This window comes from Panthera onca, chromosome D3 (genome assembly GCF_046562875.1).
Source record: "Panthera onca isolate mPanOnc1 chromosome D3, mPanOnc1 haplotype 2, whole genome shotgun sequence".
Taxonomy (NCBI): domain Eukaryota; kingdom Metazoa; phylum Chordata; class Mammalia; order Carnivora; family Felidae; genus Panthera; species Panthera onca.
This window is the reverse complement of record NC_138350.1, coordinates 11,903,655-11,926,627: the sequence shown is the minus strand read 5'-3', so window position 1 is coordinate 11,926,627 and position 22,973 is coordinate 11,903,655. Positions and strand designations below refer to the sequence as shown.

Sequence of the window (22,973 nt, the reverse complement as noted above, 5' to 3'; positions counted from 1 at the left end):
AGCCATCTCTGATTGCCATAGCAACATCCCAGAAGACAATCATCTTGCTCTAATGGCAGCATGTCAAGGAGTTGCCTTGAGTGTAACCCCACTTTTCTGAGATTATACTGGGAGTTTTAGTTTCAGAAGGAAGGTGATAACTTATGTTATAATTCTCTCTGTGTCGTTTCTGCTGTAGTTTTGTTGTCTGTAAGGACTGTGTATTTTTAGGAATCACTTGAGATCCCTGATATTATTTAAAGCTCGTTGTTTTGTATGAATAGATTATTAGAGTGGAGTATTTGATTGTGTTTTCTATTTACGTGTTTTGCTCAGACTGTAGGTTAAAGGTTTCTTTGGGTGGGGGGGCAGTTTATATGAGCCAAAGAAGATTGTTTGAATACTGTATTATGTAGTAGAAGTAGATTTTATTTAATTTCCTCCATATGTACTGTATTTATGGAATAATTTTCATTATAATTGTTTGATCTTAAATAAAAACACTAGTAGAAAGGCCAACTTGTAAGAAATACTGTCATAGTACACTTGGCTGAAAAGAAAAAAGAAAATGGTGGGATTGAATTCTCTGATACTCAGAAGTTTTGATGATTTTCCACGACAGAGTCTCTTGTTCTTGAGTTCTATTTGTTCAAGTAAGAAAATAATGGTATCACTTCTAATTATTTACACAAATTAACTTAAACATATTAAATAGTCACCAACTTAATCTCATGGGTTTCTAAGAGGATGTTGTTTGTGAACTTTAAGATTTAATTACAGGTGTATAATTAGATTATCTGGTGGATTTGACTTTCTCAGAGAAAATGGTATGTTATACACATAAATTAATGAACATTTAAAAAAAGTTGTTTTTCATTATTTCAATTTATTTCAGTAGTTATTTGGTCTTAAGAATATGTCACAAAACTGTCAGAAAATGCTACCAAACACAGTCACGTGTAACAAAGTTTTTAAACTGAAGGCAATGGAAGATTAAAATGTGCTATACACAGTAGTGTAATTTAGTAGGAAACTTTTTATATTAGGGATGTAGAGATTGGCAGTTTGAGACCTTTGATGAGTACTTTTATTTGTTTTTACATTTAAATATTTATTAAAAAAATTTTTTTTATTTTAAAGCAATCTCTGCACCCAGTATGGGGCTCGAACTCACAACCCTGAGATAAAGGATCGTATGCTCCCCCTGACTGGGCCAACCAGGTGCCCCCCAGTACTTCAATTTTTTTTTTAAAGTTTAAACTGAGCAAAATTTTGGAACTTTCTCGATTTATTTTTGTATTCTATTCTTTTGTCACTTCTCTTTCTGGATTATCATCAAATTATTTCTTTTTTTCCATAAATATTATTTTGAACTCCCAAATTCATCTGTCTCAGAGTATAAATCAGTTTCAGGGTATGCCTCTTAGTTTTTGGGTGCCTACATGGCTGATATTTAGAGATAATACTTTAAAAGTACCCCCCCCCCCCCCCCCGGGAGTTTATGCCTCACCTTATGCCTCTTTAAATTTTAATTGATTAAATGAAATGATATATTGAAATCCTCAGTCAGATGACACATTTCAGGTACTTAATAGCCATATATGGCTAGGGGCTACCTTGATGGCCAGTGCAGGTAAAAACATTTCCATCAGCACAAAAAGTTCTATTGGACAGTGCTGGTATAGGTGCAGAACCAACAATGGCTGGAAATGGCAGAAAGGCTATTTGTGGCACCATCTTAAGGAAGAGGCACTGAAAGTATTGTAACAGAAGACCATTGAGCAGGAATATGGTAGGATGTTTTCTTCATCTGGTTGGGGTCTTAAAAAGGGTATCATGACATTTCCCCCCAGTCCTCCAGTAGTCCTCCCTTACTTCTCTCCCTTCTCTCTCTGTGTGCTTCTCTTCCTTTCTTCCTTTTTCACATGGCAGTGAATTTATTGATTATGTTAGGAAACGAGGTTTCTTGATGGTTTTCCTATGCTTTTCAAGTTGACAGCTTCATGTGGTAAACCTAAGACTGCTTTTCAACATCTACTTCTCACAAGGTTTATCTTGATCTCCTGATGAGCTTTCATTTATAAATGCCACTCCACTTCCATTAGCTTTATTTAGAGGTTTCTGTATTCATGATCTTGCCAGTTTGCTATTTACATTTTTTTCTAGGTGCAGGCAGGATTTGTGGAGGTTTATTTTGGTATAGTTCTGCTTGTGTGCTAAAAATAAATGGGATAGATTAATTGTGCCAGTTTTGGATTTTACAGTCCTTGGTGGCTTTTTGTAGTGTATTTGTGCAGTGACCGTCAGGTGCTCTACAGAACATTTGCATTTTCCCTGAAGGACTGGTGGTTGGATTTTAGGGCCCTGTGATACCATTATGGAAACATCATGTATGTATATGTTTGTTGCTTGTATGAGTGATTTTGGGCTGTTTATTTTATTTTGGATTGATGTTAAGTAATTTTAGATATGATATATATTCCATGACATAAGGCAGTTCATTCAGTAAACATTTACTAAATGGTCTCAGAGGTTTGGAAGCAGTAAGAATATCATCAATACCATTTGCATGGCATTTTTTGTGATTTTCTTTAGCAATGGAAATGTGGCATGATTTCAAAACTGTGTATTTTCCTTAATGTAGTTGAAGTTCCAGATATGCAATCGAAGGTATACTCTATTCTGAAATGATTTCACTAAAGATTCTGACCCTTGAATGTGGTCTAGAGAATGTGTGCTGTTGTGGTGATTGGAAATCATTTGTAGGTGCCTTTGCTAACTCAGCATGCTTATGGGATTTGTTCTTTAGATTAAACCTGCCTCCCTGCCTTGCGGCAATGGTGTATGGCTCATGGAATGCCTAGGTTGCAGCAGGAAAGGAGGGCACGTGAAATTGACTTAGAGTAGTTTGTGGCATTCGACTGTCCATATAACATTAGAAAAATTTAGGGGGAAAATAACTTTCTTAGTGCTTTTAGGAAAGTTATTTCAGGAGGAAGTCTAACTTTAGTTCAGCCATGGTTAAATGTTATTAGCATTGAGAGCTTAGATTATAGTTGAACCACACTTGGAAACTTTCTGGGCTTACCACAGTTTGAGGAAGTATTGTCTTGGTTTTATTTTGGTCTTGGGACCATGTAAGTGGGTCTGGAACTGATGGACCACTCCTTCAGCAGTGGATAGGAAGCAGTGAGGAATAGTAAGAAAAATACTTAAGAAGGAAAGCATGGTAGAGGATAGTAGAGTTAGAATATGTGAACTGGGTGAAAAGCAGTGATTTTTGAGTTAGTGTTTCAAAAAAGTGTAGGGTGGTCATGTTGGGCAAGGCATCAGAAGAGGCAAGAGACTGATAATGTGGCATAGTTGTAGTAATCTTTTTTTTTTTTTTTTTTTTTAACAAAGCTATAGTTTATAAAGGAAATAGCCTAGCCTATATGATTTTTCTGTGGACAGTTTAAAAGTTTCCTCAGTGTGGCCTTAGGGTTCTGAATTAATCCAAAGTAGAAGTTATTAAAGGATGTTGAATATTGAAGTATATCTCCTTTGTTTATACATTTTTTTTTCAGGAATCAGAACCTTTAAGGAAGGTCTGCCGTCTGTAATATGCTTTCAGTATTTAAAAGTCTATTGGTAATGGGTACCTAAAATGTTGACAGTTTAAAAAGCCATTAGGCTCTGAGCACTCCCTGTCAATACTGATAATTCTTGCATAGGTACATTTTATTTTATGAAGACATACATATCTACACACATACACGTATATATTTATACACATATATTGGAATGCATAAAATATATATGATGCCTTTTTTTGGGCAGGGGGTTAACATTTCCATTTTTTGTATCACACTTTTACCATGTAACAATAACAACAGCAGCAGCACCATCATCATCATTTTTTGATGCTTTATTCATACAAACTATATGAATTAATTTTGTCCCTTTTCCTTTATAATTAGAATATTTGAATCTTACTTGAGTTATTAGTGAAATGGTAAGTGTGATATGACTATCATTTGAAGAGCGCTTTCCAAAGACCTTCATATACGTTAACCTTACTGTATAGAGTGATAGTTAACTAGTCCTCTGAAAGTGACCCGCGAGTTCAAATTCTTGAATGTTACTGTGAATTCATGGGTTTAAACGTATTGTTTCAATTGACTGTAGTTGTTACCCTTCTTGATGTTTAAATTGTTCCATCTTTGGGCCAGTGGAAGTCTATTTAAGATGGCTTCTGAGTCCTTTTGATATGACTGTAGAAGTCATTGATACTTTCCTTGTTTTTTGGAATGACAGGATATTCCAGACTTATCTTGAACATTTCTGCTCCAGATCTGTCATCAGCCATTTTGCCAAAGAATTCTGGTTCCTTTAAGCGGATATAGCATTTAGAGACCATAATCTGAGCACTGGGGATTCTTTCTGCTATTAATCATTGTTTCTAGGGTTTTTCAGTGAACAAATCTAGATACATGTCCTTTCTTTTTCCTTTTTCTAAGATAAAGAATACAGTAATTCATACTAATGCTTAGCAGTTCAGGTTCAGGACTGTAGGATTTTTACTTAATGCCATTTCTTATTTCTGTATCTTCTTTCTCCTGTGCCCAGACTGCTTCTGTGCACCTCTGTTTCTCATATGCTTTATCATGTACTATAAATATAACAGTTTTAGAATAACAACACCACTATCAACGATATCATTACTGCAAACAGTACTGCTTGTTGTTGTTGTCTATTTGGAATATACGTATTTTTGCAGATTTTTGTTGTTGTCGTCTTTTGTGTATATCCTATTTACAGTCAGTAATTCCTCTCTGTGTGGTTTTGTCACTAACTGGTCACACAGTGAGGTGCCTTTGTTTAATTTTACTTTTGATATTTTAGACATTAGTTATATAAAAGTTTAATCTTGTTTTATAATTACATAAATTGTGATTCCAAAGTTAAATCTACAAAAACAAGGCATATTCAATGAAGTCTAGCAAGAGCACACATTTTCTTTTTTAACTTGGTCAGTAGCGAGTTGTATAGAGGATGGCAGACTTATTTTTGTTTTATGTTCTTTTGGAAGGTTTAAGTAGGAGGACATAGACAGTTGTGAATCAGTTCTTTAGTAACAACTTTTTTATGTTCTAGACCCCCAGGTAATTAATAATAAAGAGAAGAGTGCCAGTTAAAAAAAAGACAGGCTGTCCTTGATAGCCCCTAACTAATTTTGCATCTCATTATATATTTTTCCCTTTCTGTAAGTTATATTCATCCCTCTTCAATGATAGATGTTCATTTCTGAGACTGATGAGTCTTGAATGTATTGGTATCCATGATTTCTGTCTTGCATATGAAGAAATATTCCTTCTCTGCCCATTACAAGCACTGCTGGGCTCTGTTAGTTTGAGCCTAAGTTAAGGTTTTAGCTGTTCTGATGCTTGGCAACTTTGGAAATACAATAATACCTAATTATGGCTATATCTGTTGAAGGTAATCCTGTAAATGCTGGTAGCTTGCTTGTTTTTTTTTTTTTTTTTTCCTTAAAAAAATTTTTTTTTAAGTTTATTTTTGGGAGAGAGAGAGTGAGAGGGGGAGGGGCAGAGGGAGATTGGGAGATTGGGAGAGAGAATCTATAGCAGGCTCTGCACTGTCAGTGTGGAGCCCGATGTGGGGCTTAAATCATAAGCCATGAGATCGTGACCTGAGCCGAGGCAAGGAGTCGGACGCTTACCCAGGCGCCCCAAGGTAGCTTTCTTAATTTCCTCTTTCCATTGCTGTTTTAAGTTTCATGTTTTCCTTCTGCAACTAAAAAAATACAAAAACGAGTTTTTAAATTGTGCGGTATGTTTAGTTTTATTTTTTATTTTACTTTTTAAAGTTTATTTATTTTAAGAGAGAGAATAAGCAGGGGAGGGACACAGAGAATCCTAAATAGCCTCCACACTGTCAGCGTGGACCCCAGTGTGGGGCTCGAACTCGCAGACTGTGAGATCATGGCTTGAACCAAAATCAAGAGTTGGACGCTTAACTGACTGAGCCACCCTGGTGCCCCATATGCAGTATAATTTAAATTCTCCAAAAAGGAAAACATTTTATGCATGCTAAATATATTTCAGGGAGATTTAATATGTGAGGTTATGATTATCCCAGTGATGAAGCTTATACTTCTATTTCCTTAAAACAGGAAGTATCATTGCTTTTTTCTATCTATCTATCTATCTAGATCCAAGTTAGTTAACATGTAGTGTAGTAATGGTTTCAGGAGTAGAATTCAGTGATTCGTCACTTACGTATAACACCCAGTGCTCATTGCAGCCAGTGCCCTCCTTGATACCCATCACCCGCTTAGCCCACCCCACCCCCCCAACCTCCCCTCCAGCAACCCTCTGTTCTCTGCATTTAAGATCCTCTTATAGTTTGCCTCCCTCTGTTTTTATTTTATTTTCCCTTCCTTTCCCCTATGTGCATCTGTTTTGTTTCTTAAATTCCACATATGAGTGAAATCTTACGATACTTGTCTTTTTCTGACTGACTTATTTTGCTTATCATAATACGCTCTAGATCCATCCATGTTGTTACAAATGTCACTGTTTCATTCCTTTTGATCACCGAGTAACATTCCATTTAATACACACACACATTCATCAGTCAGTGGACATTTGGGCTCTTTCCATAATTTGGCTGTTGTTGATAGTGGTGCTATAAACATTGGGGTGCATGTACCGCTTTGAATTAGCATTTTTGTATCCCTTGGATAAATACCTAGTGGTGCAGTTGCTGGGTCGTAGAGTGATTCTGTGTTTAATTTTTTGAGGAACCTCCATACTCTTTTCCAGAGTGGTTGCATTAGTTGCATTCCCACCAGCAGTGCAAAAGTGTTCCTCTTTCTCTGCATCCTCACCAACACCTGTTGTTTCCTGAGTTGTTAATTTTAGCTGCTCTGACAGGTGTGAGGTGGTATCTCATTGTAGTTTTGGTTTGTATTTCCCTGATGATGAGTGATGTTGAGCAATTTTTTCAGGTGTCTGTTAGTCATCTGGATGTCTTCTTTGGAAAAGTGTTTATGTCTTCTGCCCATTTCTTCACTAGATTCTTTGTTTTTTGGGTGTTGGGTTTGATTAGTTCTAAAGCAATTTTTTTCTTTATGTTTATTTTTGAGAGAGAGAGAGAGAGAAAAAGAAAGAGTGGGGAAGGGACACAGAGAGAGGGAGACACAGAATCCGAAGCAGGCTGCAGGCTCCAGGCTCCGAGCTCTCAGCACAGAGCCTGGTGCGGGGCTCGAACTCACCATCTGCAAGATCATGATCTGAGCCAAAGTCAGACACTTAACTGCCTGAGCCACTCAGGTGCCCCCAAGTTTGATTAGTTCTTTATAGATTTTAGATTCTAAGCCTTTATCGGATATGTCATTTGCAAATGTCTTCTCCCATTCTGTAGGCTGCCTTTTAGTTTTGTTGATTGTTTCCTTCGCTGGGCAGAAGCTTTTTATCTTGATGAGGTCCCAACAGTTCATTTTTGCTTTTGTTTCTCTTGCCTCTGGAGACATGTTGAAAAAGAAGTTGCTGCAGCCAAAGTCAAAGAGGTTGTTGCCTGTTTTCTCCTCTAGGATTTTGATGCTTTCCTGTCTTACATTTAGGTCTTTCATCCATTTTGAGTTTATTTTTGTGTGTGGTGTGAGAAAGTGATCCAGGTTCATTCTTCTGCATGTCACTGTTCAGTTTTCCCAACACCATTTGCTGAAGAGACTGTCTTTTCTTCCATTGGATATTCATCTCTGGTTTGTTGAAGATTTGTTGGCCATACATTTGGGGGTCCATTTCTGGGCTCTCTGTTTTGTTCCGTTGATCTGTGTGTCTGTTCTTGTGCCGGTACCATACTGTCTTGATGAGTATAGCTTTGTAATACAGTTTGAAGTCCGGAAATTGTGATGTCTCCAGCTTTGGTTTTCTTTTTCAGGATTGTTTTGGGCTATTTGGGGTCTTTTCTGGTTTCATACAAATTTTAGGATTGTTTGTTCTAGCTCTGTGAAGAATGCTGGTGTTATTTGATAGGGATTACATTGAATATGTAGATTGCTTGGGGGAGTGTAGACATTTTAACAATGTTTGTTCTTCATTCCAAGAGCATGGAATGTTTTTCGCTTTCTTTGTGTCTTTTTTCAGTTTCTTTCATAAGCTTTCTATAGTTTTCAGCGTACAGATCTTTTACCTCTTTGGGTCGGTTTATTCCTAGGTACCTTACAATTTTTGGTGCAAGTGTAAATGGGATCAATTCCTTGATTTCTCTTTCTGCTGCTTCATTATTGGTGAATAGAAATGCATCCAATTTCTGTACATTGCTTTTATAATCTGTGACTTTGCTGAATTCATGTATCTGTTCTGACAGTTTTTTGGTGGTCTTTTGGGTTTTCCACTTAAGAGTGTCATGTTGTCTGCAAAGAGTGAAAGTTTGAATTCTTCCTTGCCAATTTGTGTGCCTTTGATTTCTTTTTGTTGTCTGATTGCCCGGTTTCTTCTTAATGGAATTGGTAGCCCAGAGTTTCTTCCCTCTTGTGGTGGGAGAAAGTAGGGAAGGGGAGCCAGAGTGGGAATGGCTAGGAAAGGAGCTCTTCTCAAAAGATCCTTCTTTGTTTTGGCAGATCTGTGGAGAAAGTGATTCTCATGGGAGGTGGGTGGGGAGTGACCATTTGTGTTTCTTTCCTTTGTGGGTAGCTTGAAGGAATCTAGTGATAACCCATGTCTTTGGTCCCAAGTAGCTGACTAGAAGAGACTTAGTCTTACCTGAGTGTCACTAAGTGAAAAGAAACTAGGAGAAAAGAAGAAAACAATGACGTGGGGAAACATTTTTTTTTTTTTTTTACAGTACATCTTTTTGAAGTGTCATCTCATTTTCTGTGCATTATTGGAATGTACTTTTAACTGACATTTGAAGTGCTTGTGAGGCCAGAACTCTAGAACAAACTGATGGAGGTAAAGTCTGACTTCTCTCTTCCTTTACTGGTACCTTTGCTATTTCCATCACTGCTTTCTCGGTTCTGATTAAACTGTGGCAGCTACGTGAAACCCAACCCATGCGTCCCAGAAGGCAGGTCACACGTGTAATTGGGTAATGTAGGAGGACATGTGCAGTGAGTCCCTTTCCACTCACTGATAGTGTCCTGGGTAGTAGCCCTGAGAAGAGACAGTGAAGACGCGGTGTTTGTGAATACCAACTGAGATCATCACCAAGCAACACACTGCTACTTTTTCTAGTGATGATAAATTATTTCTAGCCTTTATCTTAGCCATTTCATATATTCTGAAAAGGATCGCATCCTGTCCCCTGCCAGTTGGTCTTGGACTGTGGCTGGGTTACCTGTGAAAGTGAGATAGCGAACTGGGATCCACACACGAGACAGGTAAAGTCTAGGAGTAAGAGCGGGAGCCAAGTGTGGGGAATACAGTGAGTTGAAATGAAGTAGGAATAGGGGTAGAACAAAGGAAGACACATGATGGAGAGCAAGATAAGGAAGAGGTAGTGACTAGGGGAGCTTATAGTGGGGAATGAGGCAAGGCTCTGTATTAAAAGCCAGGGCAGTGGTCAGACACCTAGATACATACTAGAGGCAAGGTAGTTGGTTAAAAGTTTATAATTTAGGAGTCAGAACATCTCTTCCCTGAAAAAGAAGACTATCGTTTTGAGCCGTTTGTAGCACCGCTCCTGAGACAGCAGTCTTTCCTAGGTGGGAAAGTTCTTCCTAGGTGGGAAGGTTCTTGCTAGGCAATAGCTACTCCCAGATGAGCCGACACAGAAAGCAGCAGTTCACTTTCCATGCTGAATCTGAATCTTACCATGCATTCTGCGTTGGCTGTCATCCAGGAGTGAAGACAGTTGCTGACTCTTCAGCAGCTGGTCTAAATCACAAGGGCGTTTACGGTGGGTAAATAAGGTTTTGGTAAGTTCTCTCTCAAAGTAGATTTCTAGATCACAGTCCAGAAAATCTGAATATGTTTGTATGCAGAAACTGTGAGGTAGGTTAACTTTGGAAGCAAATCACTAGATTATTGTGGGCTAGCACACGATTGACATTTGGAAGAGATGCATCTTGACATCTTCCAAAAGTCCCAGTTTTGTGAATACCATTATGACATAAAATTTTCCTTCGCAAAATATAATTTTTGCCCCGCTGGACCACTCACCAAAAATATTTTTGCAGATGGCTTTTTCTTGTTTCTGACTAAGCATATGGTCACTGGTTCCATTTATAAGTCAGAGTCATCCCCGATGACTTTCCTCCCTTGTCCTTTTGGCTAACACTAGTCATTCCTTAAACCTCTTCACTTTTACCACCAGCTGTAGCACTTGGCTGCTTTTTAATGTCCATGTCTGTCAGAGGAAAAAGCTTTAAAACAATAGCTTCAGGGAAGTTACTGTGTTCTCAGGCAACAAGTAGAGAAGGATAAACAAAGACAACAAAATACACAAACCCACCTGTTGGGTTCATTTGCAAGTGAAGTGACTGCTTCCTTTCACCGGCCTGTGGCCTGTGCGGGGCCTGCTGCTCACATTCTAGCCTCTGCAAAGTTGCCTGGACTACATTTTCATGGTGGCCCTTTTCTGTACATCTGGAATGGTTGAAACTAAAAACTTTAAGTCGATCACTACCAAAGTTCTTCTGTATATTCTTCCTTTCATCTGTCAATTTTCTTTGAAAAAACTTAGAGTGGTGCCTGGGTGGCTCAGTCGGTTAAGTGTCTGACTTGGGCCCAGGTTCTGATCTCACAGTTCTGTGAGTAGAGCCTGGTGCCTGCTTGGGATTCTGTGTCTCCCTCTCTCGCTGCCCCTCCCCTGCTCGTGCTCTCTCTCTCTCAAAACTAAATAAACGTTATAAAAAATTTTTAAAAAAAATTTAGAGCAATTTGTTTGTAAATTAATACTAACGTCACCAATAATTAGATTGTAGGGATGTTAGGATTCTAACCATATTAGATAAAGTTCTTAAAAGAGGTGTAGAGAAATTAAACAGCATGTATTTCTATATCTGACTTTCTTGTTGGTTTTCTGGTAGGATTTCCTTTTAGAACCAAATGAAGATAACATTTTAGATGTTACCTTTGTTCAAGGTGTGCTTTTAATTCTGGGGATAAATGTAATGGTATAATTCTCTGACATGCTTATTTGGAAACATATGTTAGGTTCCTTTGGGTTCTTTTTTTATTTGGAAATTTCATCAGTTTGTAAATAACTACAGCTGTTGTCATGTGTTGGTGCAAACCTTCCATTATCTGTGTTTTCTGCTCCCATCATATACCACCATTAGTGAAGTTAGCCATGTGAATTTAATTTCCAGCTGTAGATGTAAGGAAGTGAGCATGATTGTTTGGATCTATTGTTAAGGAAAGGCTAAATGCTCACTAGGTTTTCTTACACACCTTTAAAAGTATTGTGAATTTCTTACGTTATTTGTCTTTGAGGATATGTAGATAAATCTTAGTACTACATTTGAAAACTATGGTTGTGTATATTCAGTGCTTCAGCTGTAGGACTGAAAATTCTTCTTGATATAGAAGAATTTTGAAATTTACAGTGTTTATATTTTGTAGAATGAATTTTGTCAATTAGGAATTCTTTTCGTGGAATAAAATTAAGTTGTGTTCATGAAATATGGAATGAAGTACCAAGGCTATCTCTCTCTTCCCACTCCCCTTTTACCTGTTCCTGTCAAATACTTTATTTAATATATCTATAATTTTCAAGTGATAAAGTTTCTTTCAAAGTTTGGTTTTAAATGTCATATACCATAATGCTAAATGTCTTTATTCTGTACTTATTGGCACTTGCATTTTAATCATCCATCCATCCATCCATCCTTGTCTGTGTTGGTTTTGGAAGTTCCTGTGCTATAAAGATTTACAGTTTAGTGGGGTCCTTGTAATTATAATGCCGGGCTTTTGAATTTTTGAAACTTTTAACTTTTAAACTTTTTTTTAACTGTTAAACTTTTTTAACTGTTTTAACTTTTAAACTTATTTTTCTCAGTTCTGATTGAAAGGATGAGTTTCAATAAGAGGCTTAACATTTCATAAAGAAATGCATCTATGTTTTGGCCACTCTTTGAATTATGTTGACGCTTTTAATTAACTTTTACAGGTAGCACCACACCAGGATGACAAGTAATGCCAGGTATCTCTTACAGTATTAAATCGATGTAGCCTGTTAGTATATGTACTGCAAAGCAAGTTTCTGTAAAATAAATTTCACTTTATTGTCCAATTCATTTCATTTGATAGTCGTAAACTTACTGAATGTTAGAACTTTAAGGACTATTTATTTTTGCACATCATTTGCAAACGTGTATCAGCAGAACCTACTTGTAAAACCAAATCTTACATGGAACGCTTACATGTGTTAACAACTTCAACGGAGTAAATTTTAAAGATCTCATTGGCTTTATTCAGTGAGCCATGAATCGGACAGCATCTCATCTAGCAGATAGAAAGGATCTTTGAAGAGCTGTACAAAATGGAAGACTTTGTAGGCAGGAGGTGAGACAAGGCAGTTATTCTAGCAAAGAGCTGATTGTTTCAGGGAAGTCATCTTTCTCTGGTGGATGGCAGAGGACTGTCAGGCAGAATACCTCATTAGTGCCGACCAGTAATTCCAGACTGACTGGTTGAGATTTCGTTCCTGAGAGAGGCTGAAATTACCCCTAAATTAGGAATTAAGCCTTGGTTAGGTGATGTGGGCTCAGCACAAGTGACTCCATTTTAGGCCTGTTGTCTCTTTTCTTAACATGCGGTTTTACCTTACATGGAAAGCTAAAGCATACATAAAACTGCTGCTCTTCCTGCTTTGAAGGTGGTGTGAAGTTTGTCCCGAGACCTGTGAGGCACTTTCAAGAGCCTGACAGTTCAGAGGAATGTGGTTTGGAGCCACTCATTTGAGTCCAACCCTCCCCAGTCCCACATCCCCCAACCCTTTTTGTCAGGTGAGTAGACACAGACTACCTTTAGTCTGTAGACTTTTGTAGAAAACAGTCATGAAATGTATCTGAAAAGTTTTAACAAAGCCCATTCCTCTGGGTCCAGGTACTTAGCAGTGGGCCTGGCAAGAACAGCAGTGCTTTTGTAAAACTTTGCAATTTCTTTCTTTCATCCTTTTGCAAGATGTTCATATATTTTGAAGAAATCTCTTGACTTTCCATTCACTCCCAAGTCTTTTGTGAGAAGGAATGTGAATTTTTCTTAAGCACTAAAATTGCCTTACTGAGGAGTGAATCTGTGGCAAGATACTGGCGATGAAGAACCCAGGAGGCTGTGTGATGGTGCGGGGTTGGTGGCTTTTTGGGGAAATTAGGGGTTCCTTGTGCCTCACGGCCTTGGGCTGTGTAGAGTGAGTCAGCCAAGCGCAGAGAAGTGAAGTCACTTGCTCAGAGGCATACAGTTTGTTAGCGGAAGAGCCAGAATTGCAGCCCGATCTCTAGTAACACTGTGCTTTTCCCTTTTCCATTGTGCTCCTTGACCTCTGACTGTTGTCTGGATGGCCATAATACTTGAGAAAACACAGTGTTGTATTCCTCAAGTAGAGGGCATTTTATCCTTCAAGTCAGGACTTAGGTCCTGGAAATTGGTGTTTTTCTTTATCTTTTAAAAAATCTTAAGCTATGTAAAACGATTCTGCTTTGAACGAAGGGAACTGGTATCTGCCAAAATCACTATTGAGCTTCTCTAGTCATTTATTTTCTTGAAATTGAAATGAAACTTTCTGAACACAGCCTTACTGAATATGGATTTCAGAGCCATAATAATGCTTCTTGCCTCTGCAGATTTTGAATTGATCTGAGTTTGGCAGTGAATTATGTATGTGTTATTTCAGGAATTTTGCACATGCCCTGCTTTAAACCACTGATTATTTTTGTAAAATGCTGTTGTGTGGATTTGGCTCATTCCATTGACGCTGAACTCATCAGATGGCTATATTGTCTTCTAGGAATGTGACTTGAATTCATTAAATGACACAGGCAACAACATCTGTTTTATAAAGCTAGTTTAGTTCCCTAAAACTTAAAATTTTCAAATTTACAGCTTACAAATAGAATAAACCTTACTTCTTTTATGCCGTAAAAAGATTTCCACAGAGTTTTGATGATGACTTATTTTAGCCTTATTCTTAACGTAATTCTTACAACTTATTTTCTTATTCTATTGTTCATTTTCAAGGAAAAGTAATATTAGGAATATTGGAAACTTACAGTCTTAAATGAGTGGCTCTCAACTTTTTTAGGTCACCTTATCCGTTTGAGATTTGCAGAAAGCTTTGGATGGTCTAGAATAAGCACCTGTACATGTGCTTCTGAAACTGTGTACAGCTGTGGGGAGTTGGAGCTCTCTAGGGCAGATCCCCTCAAGTTCATTACCTCCTGGTTGATGTTGGTTGGTGTCTTGTGCTTCATATGTGTTACTAAGTATGTTAATAACGCTGGTGACTCTGCACCAAAGTTACCTTCTTTATGTACAGATTTTAGATTTATAGAATATTGGAATTGCTGTTAAAAAATAAAGTATTTTATGATGTTGATCCATTAACGTATCATTTATATTTCTCTGTTGTATTGTCTATTTTTATTCTTTTCCTCTTCCTTGTGGTTTTTCCAGGGAAGGAAACCTATCCATCTCAAGGTTTCTTGATTTATTATTCCAGCACTGATTTGGATACGTTTGATGAGCAAGGTTTATATGATAGATATATGGTATTAAAATAAAAATATGCTTGTCAGATTTCATCTTGGGAGGTTTGTTCCTTTATGCCTCCTGTGTATAATATTTCCAAGTGGTGTTTTCAATTTGGGATAGAATATGTTAGAGAAAATTGGGACTTAGGTAGAGGTAGATACTCTCCTATGATAAACCATAGGGCTTGTGTATCAAACCAGTGGATGTGCGTTATTATGTGTAGCCAATCCAGTACTCTTTCTTTTTTCTTTTCTTTCCTTTTTCTTTTTCTTGTAATGTTTTGTTTACTTTTGAGAGAGAGGGAGGGTGTGAGCGGGGCAGAGGCAGAGAGAAGGAGAGAGAATCCCAAGCAGGCTCTGCACTGTCAGCACGGAGCTTGACGGGGGGCTCGAATTCACGAACCGTGGGATCACGATCTGAGTTGAAGTTGGACACTCAACCAACTGAGCCACCCAGGTGCACCACTCTTTTTTTAAAACAACATTTTAAAAAGTTTTAAGAATTTATTTTGAGAGAGCAGTAGAGAGAGAGAAAGTGCACAAGCGAGAGAGGGGAAGGGAGAGAGGGAGAGAGAATCCCAGTCTCCCGTCGATCACGACTTGGGCCGAAACCAAGAGTTGGACGCTTAACTGACTGAGCCGCCCAGGTGCCCCTGACCTGGTACTCTTTGTAGGGGCCGTGTTCTGTGGCAGTGTGGAGTCTCACCAGCAGCTTCAAGGCAAGCACGTGTATCTGCTAGCTAATTCTGAGGATGGCTGTTCTTTTGTAACATCTCTTCAAACTGGATTTTTACTTTAAACTCAGAGGATGGGTCCATTTACTTGCCAGCCCACCCCTTGAAATGATAATGGCAATAGCTACCGTATCTGCTGTGTGACAAGAACTTTTATGATGTTCTCTACCTCCAGCCCTTTATTTAAAAAACTTTAACTTCCTGACTACTACTCATTTCATCGTTTATCTTTAATCATTAAACCAACTCAGATTTATTGATGGGAAATTGAGGTTCAGCGAGGGTGGTGCCTTTGAAGTGTGCTTAATAAGTATCACTTATGTTATCGTGGGCTTTATGTACCAGAACTGTTTGCTTGCTGTATTTCTTTCCCTCCCAGTGGGCTATAGGTGTATTGAGGACAGTCTCCATACATAGTCCTAATACTAGTAATATAGTGCCTGCTAAGTTATTAAGCAATAGTTGAACAATTGCTGGTTGAATGAATTCCCATGAGTTTTACAATTTAGACCCGATAAGCAAAATTATTTTTCTTCACCTGTTTCTCTCACCAAACTACAAATGGTGTTTTACTAATAAGTGTGACAGTTTATTGTGAATGTAATTGATGTCTTCGTTTAGCATCATTTATACAGTATGTGATGAGAAAGGTGGCTAAAATGTATGAAATTGTTAACATTGTCAAAAGTACAAAAGTGCCTTGGAAATGTTGAATGGCTGCCATTGCTTTTTTTTCTGGTCTCAGAAGGAAATGAGACACTTAAAAAGGCAGAGGATTGTGTCACTTTATCAAACAATCTTACATTAGTACATGAATTTAATCACATATGATTCTTTAAATAGGGTGTTTAAAATGTTTTCTTCTCTTCTATTTGAACTATAACAAAGTAATTTGGCTTACTGCTGATTTAAATGATATTACTTAGAAGACACAATCTGGGATAGAAAATGCTCGTATAGTCTTGAACCTTCTAAGGAAGGAATATAATTTTCTAATTAATGCCCTTTACTGTGTAAAGATAGTCGTTTTAGGTGATTAGCTTCCTAAATGTTGCAAGTATGATATGAGGGCAAATATATTTCCTTATTTTGGGGGATGTGGGCAAGGGTAGGATTTGATACTGGACGAAAATATTATTTTTCCTATTACATGTTACATGTTTGAATTAAAAAAACGTTTAGTAAGTATGAAGTTCCAGTCTTAAAATTTGATGACTGTTTAACCAAATGGGAGCTATTTTCTGAAAGTGCTTTAGGACAATCAAGTGCTAGTGCTTTTACACGCTTATTCAAAGTACAAATTTAGGCGTTTGATGAAAGTATTTTCTGAGAGAGAATGCTTCAAAGTCAGATTATCAGCTTCCGTAAGCCTCAAGGGTGACACAGTTTAAAGTTTCGTTCCTCTAGATAAGGGCTTAGCGTGTTCTGCAGATGCGGGTGTTTATTGTTCGAGGAAAAGCTGTTTGACATGAACATAAAGTGTGTGAAACCTGTGCCCCTTTTATGTAAAGTCTTTTCTCCACTTTCTTAGATAGAGATGGCTAAGATTATGTTTTTGAAATCTACTAAAAATCAAAATTTGCTTCGAGGATAACACCTGTTTTTGTGGCGGGCTAGTGTTATATAAAATGGGTCTGCCCTTTCGTGTAAAAGCCCATAGAGAGCATATGGAAGAGACGAGGGCATAGATGGGACTGCACAGGGAAGGGAGTGGTTAGATGGCCAGTTTGGGAGGCTTAGAGCTTAGAGGAAGAGCAGCAGATCAGTAGATGATGGCTTCTTCTCTGAATGGATCAGACCTCTTTGCAGGGTCCAAGTCAGTGTATCAAACTGTAGATACATAATTTTTGCTAGCTCCTAGGGGCAGAGAGGGTGGGAATAAGGACCTAAAGAGAGGTAGTAGGAGACCTTAACTTTGTGTAATTGTACTCTTAAAGTCTTACGTTTCTTAGAATCTGTGTCTTTATCTAAAGCTATAGCTGTAATTCATTTTACTAATTTTCTTAAAGCGTGTTCATGCATTCAGTTTTTATTACTCATCAGACAGTTTTTGCATGCTTATTATGTGGAGAGCTGTGATTGTAAGAGGCATTTCTTGAGGTCCTGCCTTTAAGGAGCTCTTAGTCTAGAGGAGGTGTTGGAGGCAGGATGACTGACACAAGAAAGAGGTTAACTATCAAATTAAGTGATGACAATAACTAACATTCAGGATGTTTTCTGGTTGAAAGACTGGGCCCTCAGCTCCATGAGTGAGGTTGTCAGTCAAGTCTCAGTGTGCAGAGGCAGGCCTGTACTTCAATGTGGGCTCATAGGAGTGAAAGCAATTTATTCTACTTGGTTATGGATGGAAGCTTTGCACAAGTAGGTGGGACCTATTGCCTTTAAAGACTAGGATTTCACTAGGCGGGGAGGAAGGAGAAGCCACGCAAAGCTGACAACATAGCATAAAAGGCATGGTTTTTGTTTTTGAGTATATGACATACACAGGATACCTTGAATACTCTTGGGTTACTTGAACATTGAGTTTTAAGTCAAGGAGGGGAAGGAAAGACAGATTAAGGTTAAGGTCAGGCTGTGATGTAAGATTGTACATTTCAGGCCAAAGTCGGAGAAAAGATGAAATGGCCTAATTCTTTTTTTTTTTTTTTTATGGTTTAGTTCTTTAATACTTTTTTTCTTTTCTTTTGCATTCATTAAAGTTCTTGGATTCTTGGTGTGTGGAAGAAAAGTAACACATAACAACTCATGTTTGGGTTATCTGTCAAACACTGTGGAGGGTATTTCGTATTGCTAATGAATGTGTGATTTCATAGGCATTGTCCAAGTGTTCTCTTATGTAAAAATTTTCTATCAAAGTGATTGCTTTTATGTGAACTTGTTAGTTGTTTTGTTTTTTTTTTTTTTTGCTTTTTATAAAAGAGGATGGATTGCTGGGTGGTAAATGCCAATTTGAAATGTTATCTTCCTTTTATTAAAAAATCATAAAGTGTTGCTTTCTAATTTTTATGGTTTTAGCTAGCAGCTGGTGAATTAACTGCTTTTGAAGCAGTTGGAGCTCCCATTTTTATCCAAGAAGAACATCTTCCTGATGAAAATAGAGTAGTGGTTGTGCTAAATGACTGAAGAATGGACAAAGAGATAAAGCAGAGAACAGAGATAAGAGTTTCTTGTGGCCGCAAGCCAAAGGCCCACTGACAGTTGCAGATAACTAAAAAGCACGTGGTGTGTTTCTCCTACCGTGAGATAGATGCTGCCTGAGCTGTACTCTAGCTATGAGGCCAGCCCCTCCGCTGCGTCTGCAGGTAGGCTGCGTGTCGTTGGCCGTGTTGTCATCCACTAGAACTCCAGGCAAATTTATGGATCACCTGGGTGGAGATTTGGACTGAAGTAGAGTGCATATGCTGTTTATCACCAGCAAAGAATATACTTTGTCTTGCAGGGTTGCTGAACTGATGTTCTGTTTATAGTTTGTGTTTCCGATTCGTGTGGTTACTTTTTATTTTTTTAAATTTTTATTTATTTATTTATTTTTTTAAATGTTTATTTATTTTTGAGACAGAGAGAGACAGAGCATGAACGGGGGAGGGTCAGAGAAACAGACACAGAATCTGAAACAGGCTCCAGGCTCTGAGCTGTCAGCCCAGAGCCCGACGTGGGGCTCGAACTCACGGACCGCGAGATCATGACCTGAGCCGAAGTCAGATGCTTAACCAACTGAGCTACCCAGGCGCCCCTGTGTGGTTACTTTTTAAACTGTGCTGTATCTTTGAAAGACTCCTAAAGATATATATTCTCATCAAAACAAATGATTATTTTATAATAATCATTATAAATAAAATACAGTTGTTTGAAGCCAGGTCTGCGTAAACTAAAATTAATGCCCTTTGATAATTTCGTATTCCCACTACAACACAGAAAACTTTAACCAGTTGTGTATCTTGACCAGTTCAGATAAAATCATGGATTCTTCAGCCATATAGTTAGCTGAACTACCAAAAAGAGACTTAAACCTCATAGTGTAAATGTAGCCTCCCTTGTCAGCATTATTCCTTTTCTGACTACTTATTTTAAATTTAGAGAGAAGAGTTAATAGGCCGTTTTGATTGAGTAATTTGTTATAGCACTAGCTGGGCTTTTGGTTTATATATGTGATGTAAGTTAACCAGAAATTGTATTCTTTGTTGGGAATTCTATTACTCAGTCCTGCAGTCTACTATTCTGGTAGTCTTCTGCCCCAGTCCCAAGTTTTTACCACAGTTTTGAAAAGAAAAGCGCTCTCATCTCATGCCTCATTTCTCTGGGCATAGAAACTGAATTTCAAGGACTGTTGAGTTGCAGCCGAAGACTGGGCCAGTTAGACTCTTGTTAATTGCACCTTATTTATTGGCCCTCCATTTCAGCTTTGCTCTGTGGAACCACCTGGAAGATCTCTGTGGTGTTCTGGGGTAGCATGTGAGTTATAAAAAAAAACAAAAACAAAACTTTCAAAATATAATTGAAAAATTAGGTTAAATGAATTAACATTTTTTTCCTTGCCACTTGAAAGTTAGATTCTATGTTACTTTACAGTGTTCCCTTTATGTAAATTTGTTAACATTAATTCATCTATCTGGGTAATACGTGATTCGGTCGTATTCTCTTTTCTGATGTAAGGCCAATCTCTTGCGATTGCTTTACTTGTTCTGAAACTGCGGTTAAATACATTTTGGAGCCTCTTTATCTGTCCTTTATATATGTATTTTAAAAAAATTCTTTACCTCTGCCACATCCTAGTTAAATTAATTATTCTAGTTCCTTAATTCCTTTTCAGTTTTTCCCGCTTAAACTTCACCCCTTCTATTGAATTTTCAATTTTAGTGCTTGTTTTAAATTTCAAAAATTTATTTTCAAGCTTTCTAAATTGATTTTCTCATTTCCACCTAATCTGGTTTCACTTTTGCTTGTCTCATGGTTTTTATCCTTTTATAAAAGAAATTTAATAACTTTTCTTATGTTTGTTTATCTTTTAGGAACTATTAAACATACTATTTGCACGCATCTTCCAGACTTTCCTGATTCTGTTTTGTTTGGAGGGATTGCATATTTTGGTTGCTGTATTTGCAGACTTACTAGTTTCCTTCATATGTTGTGGTACAACCTGACTGTCAAGTCCCCCCGCCCCCCACAGCCCCTTCTTATCGGTGGTTTTGCAGGTGTTCTTAAGTGGCTCTCCTGACCGGGTCCCCCCTTCCAAAACCAGATCTTAGATTGGCAGGTTGGAGCACCTGCCCCTCGATGATACTGGGTGTACCTTTGTACTCTTGGCCAGGCGGCCGAGTGGTGTGGCTTAGGCCCTAGTGTTATGCCGCGTGTAGTCTAACTTTTCTAGGCGCTCCGCTTAAAAGCCGCACTCCCCATGCACACAGCTTACTTACCCTCCTGGTAGCTGTTAGCAGCAGTTCTTTTTCAGCCCAGTTGTGACTCTAGGCTCTCATCCTGGGTGGGCCTTTTTCATTCCTGTTCTTACAGGGTCTGAAGTCTAGGCCTCCCTGCTACCCTTCTAAAATCAGACCGTAGCAGGTTCACAGCTTCAGCCCCTCTTATTGTTGTGTGTTTCTGTTTGGTGGAGGTGTTTGTCTTTTTTTTTTTTTTTTTTTTTTTAAGTGTAACCATGCCTTTTATTTTTAAATTAAAAAAAAAAATTTTTTTTAAGCTATGCCTTTTAAATTTCTCTTTCTGTATTTTATCTATGATTGCTGTGTATATGGAACAAGGTGGGTGTTCAAAACAATTTTTGATGTCATCTTGACTGGAAGTCCTGAGTTTTATCTTTAATTATGAGTAAATCAATTAAAAAAATAGAATGGTTCTAGTTTATTATATTCCCAGTCATATTTTAACATTCCTGATGTATTTTAAAAAAACAATCTTCTTATAACATGTAAATTTTTGTCCTTGTGCAGTTTAGCCAAAATTTACTTTGTGGGCTTTATATTTTTGAAGTACTTTTCAATTTATTGAAAGTGAATTTGATCAGATGGGTTGAAGATTTACAGATGAAGTAGTTTTAAATGGAATTATTTTTACTATCCCTCTGATGATTAGGAATCATCTTGTACTTACAGAAAAATAGGGGTGTTGGACAGACAGGGTTTTCTTCTCTCTTTCCCTTCCTTAATTTCCTTCCCCTTCCCTTCTTTTGTCATTTACAACTCTCTTTGTAAAAAAATGGAGTGTAGAAAAGATTCTGCTTTAGTATTCTTATTTTGGTTTTGGTTATTTGACAATTTTGTTTATTTTTTCAAAAAACCAACTCTTGGTTTCGTTGATCTGCTCTACAGTTTTTTTAGATTCTATATTGTTTATTTCTGCTCTGATCTTTATTATTTCTCTTCTTCTGCTGGGTTTAGGCTGCCTTTGCTGTTCTGCTTCTATTTCCTTTAGGTGTGCTGTTAGATTTTGTATTTGGGATTTTTCTTGTTTCTTGAGATAGGCCTGGATTGCAATGTATTTTCCTCTCAGGACTGCCTTCGCTGCATCCCAAAGCGTTTGGATTGTTGTATTTTCATTTTCGTTTGTTTCCATATATGTTTTAATTTCTTCTCTAATTGCCTGGTTGACCCACTCATTCGTTAGTAGGGTGTTCTTTAACTTCCATGCTTTTGGAGGTTTTCCAGACTTTTTCCTGTGGTTGATTTCAAGCTTCATAGCATTGTGGTCTGAAAGTATGCATGGTATAATTTCAATTCTTGTAAACTTATGAAGGGCTGTTTTGTGACCCAGTATATGATCTATCTTGGAGAATGTTCCATGTGCACTCGAGAAGAAAGTATATTCTGTTGCTTTGGGATGCAGAGTTCTAAATATATCTGTCAAGTCCATCTGATCCAATGTATCATTCAGGGCCCTTGTTTCTTTATTGACTGTGTGTCTAGATGATCTATCCATTTCTGTAAGTGGGGTGTTAAAGTCCCCTGCAATGACCACATTCTTATCAATAAGGTTGCTTATGTTTATGAGTAATTGTTTTATATATCTGGGGGCTCGGGTATTTGGCGCATAGACATTTATAATAGTTAGCTCTTCCTGGTGGATAGACCCTGTGATTATTATATAATGCCCTTCTTCATCTCTTGTTACAGCCTTTAATTTAAAGTCTATGGTTTTGGTTATTTGAAATCTTCTAAGTTGTTGGAAAGAAAGTTAATACGAGCTTTTTAATAATGAAATTGAACTATGGTAGTGTCTATTTGCTAATTACTTAAATCATCTTTAAGCTTTGAATAGCTTCTCATTTGAGCGCACTATTATAGGTTTGTTTTTGTTTTGGTTTGGTTTTTTTAAATGAGATACTTGTCATGTTACCATTTTCCTTATGAATTGTATTTCTCCTTTGGACTTAGAGGCACTTTCTGATTGTTACTCCCACTGTTCCCATGATGGTTTCCTTCTCCTGAGGAGTAGGCTGTGGTTTTCATTTTTCATTTCTTTGTACCTTTTTCTTTCATTTTGGACACTCTGGTTATAAGGTATTAGGAATTCTGCAGTTGTGAGGATGAGCTGTTCTTTTTTTTTTGAGATTT

At 37.6% G+C, this 22,973-nt stretch overlaps 1 protein-coding gene and 1 long non-coding RNA gene across 3 annotated transcripts in view; both read left to right on the top strand.

Moving 5' to 3' along the window:
• Positions 1–22,973, top strand: part of MED13L (mediator complex subunit 13L) — a 302,742-nt gene that overhangs the window by 59,766 nt on the left and 220,003 nt on the right. The gene's annotated exons all lie outside the window — the stretch shown is intronic.
• LOC132665408 (uncharacterized) lies at positions 6,176–18,562 on the top strand. The gene is made up of 2 exons (XR_009604131.3): positions 6,176–12,129; positions 12,805–18,562. It is a non-coding gene; the product is annotated as an uncharacterized LOC132665408 (long non-coding RNA).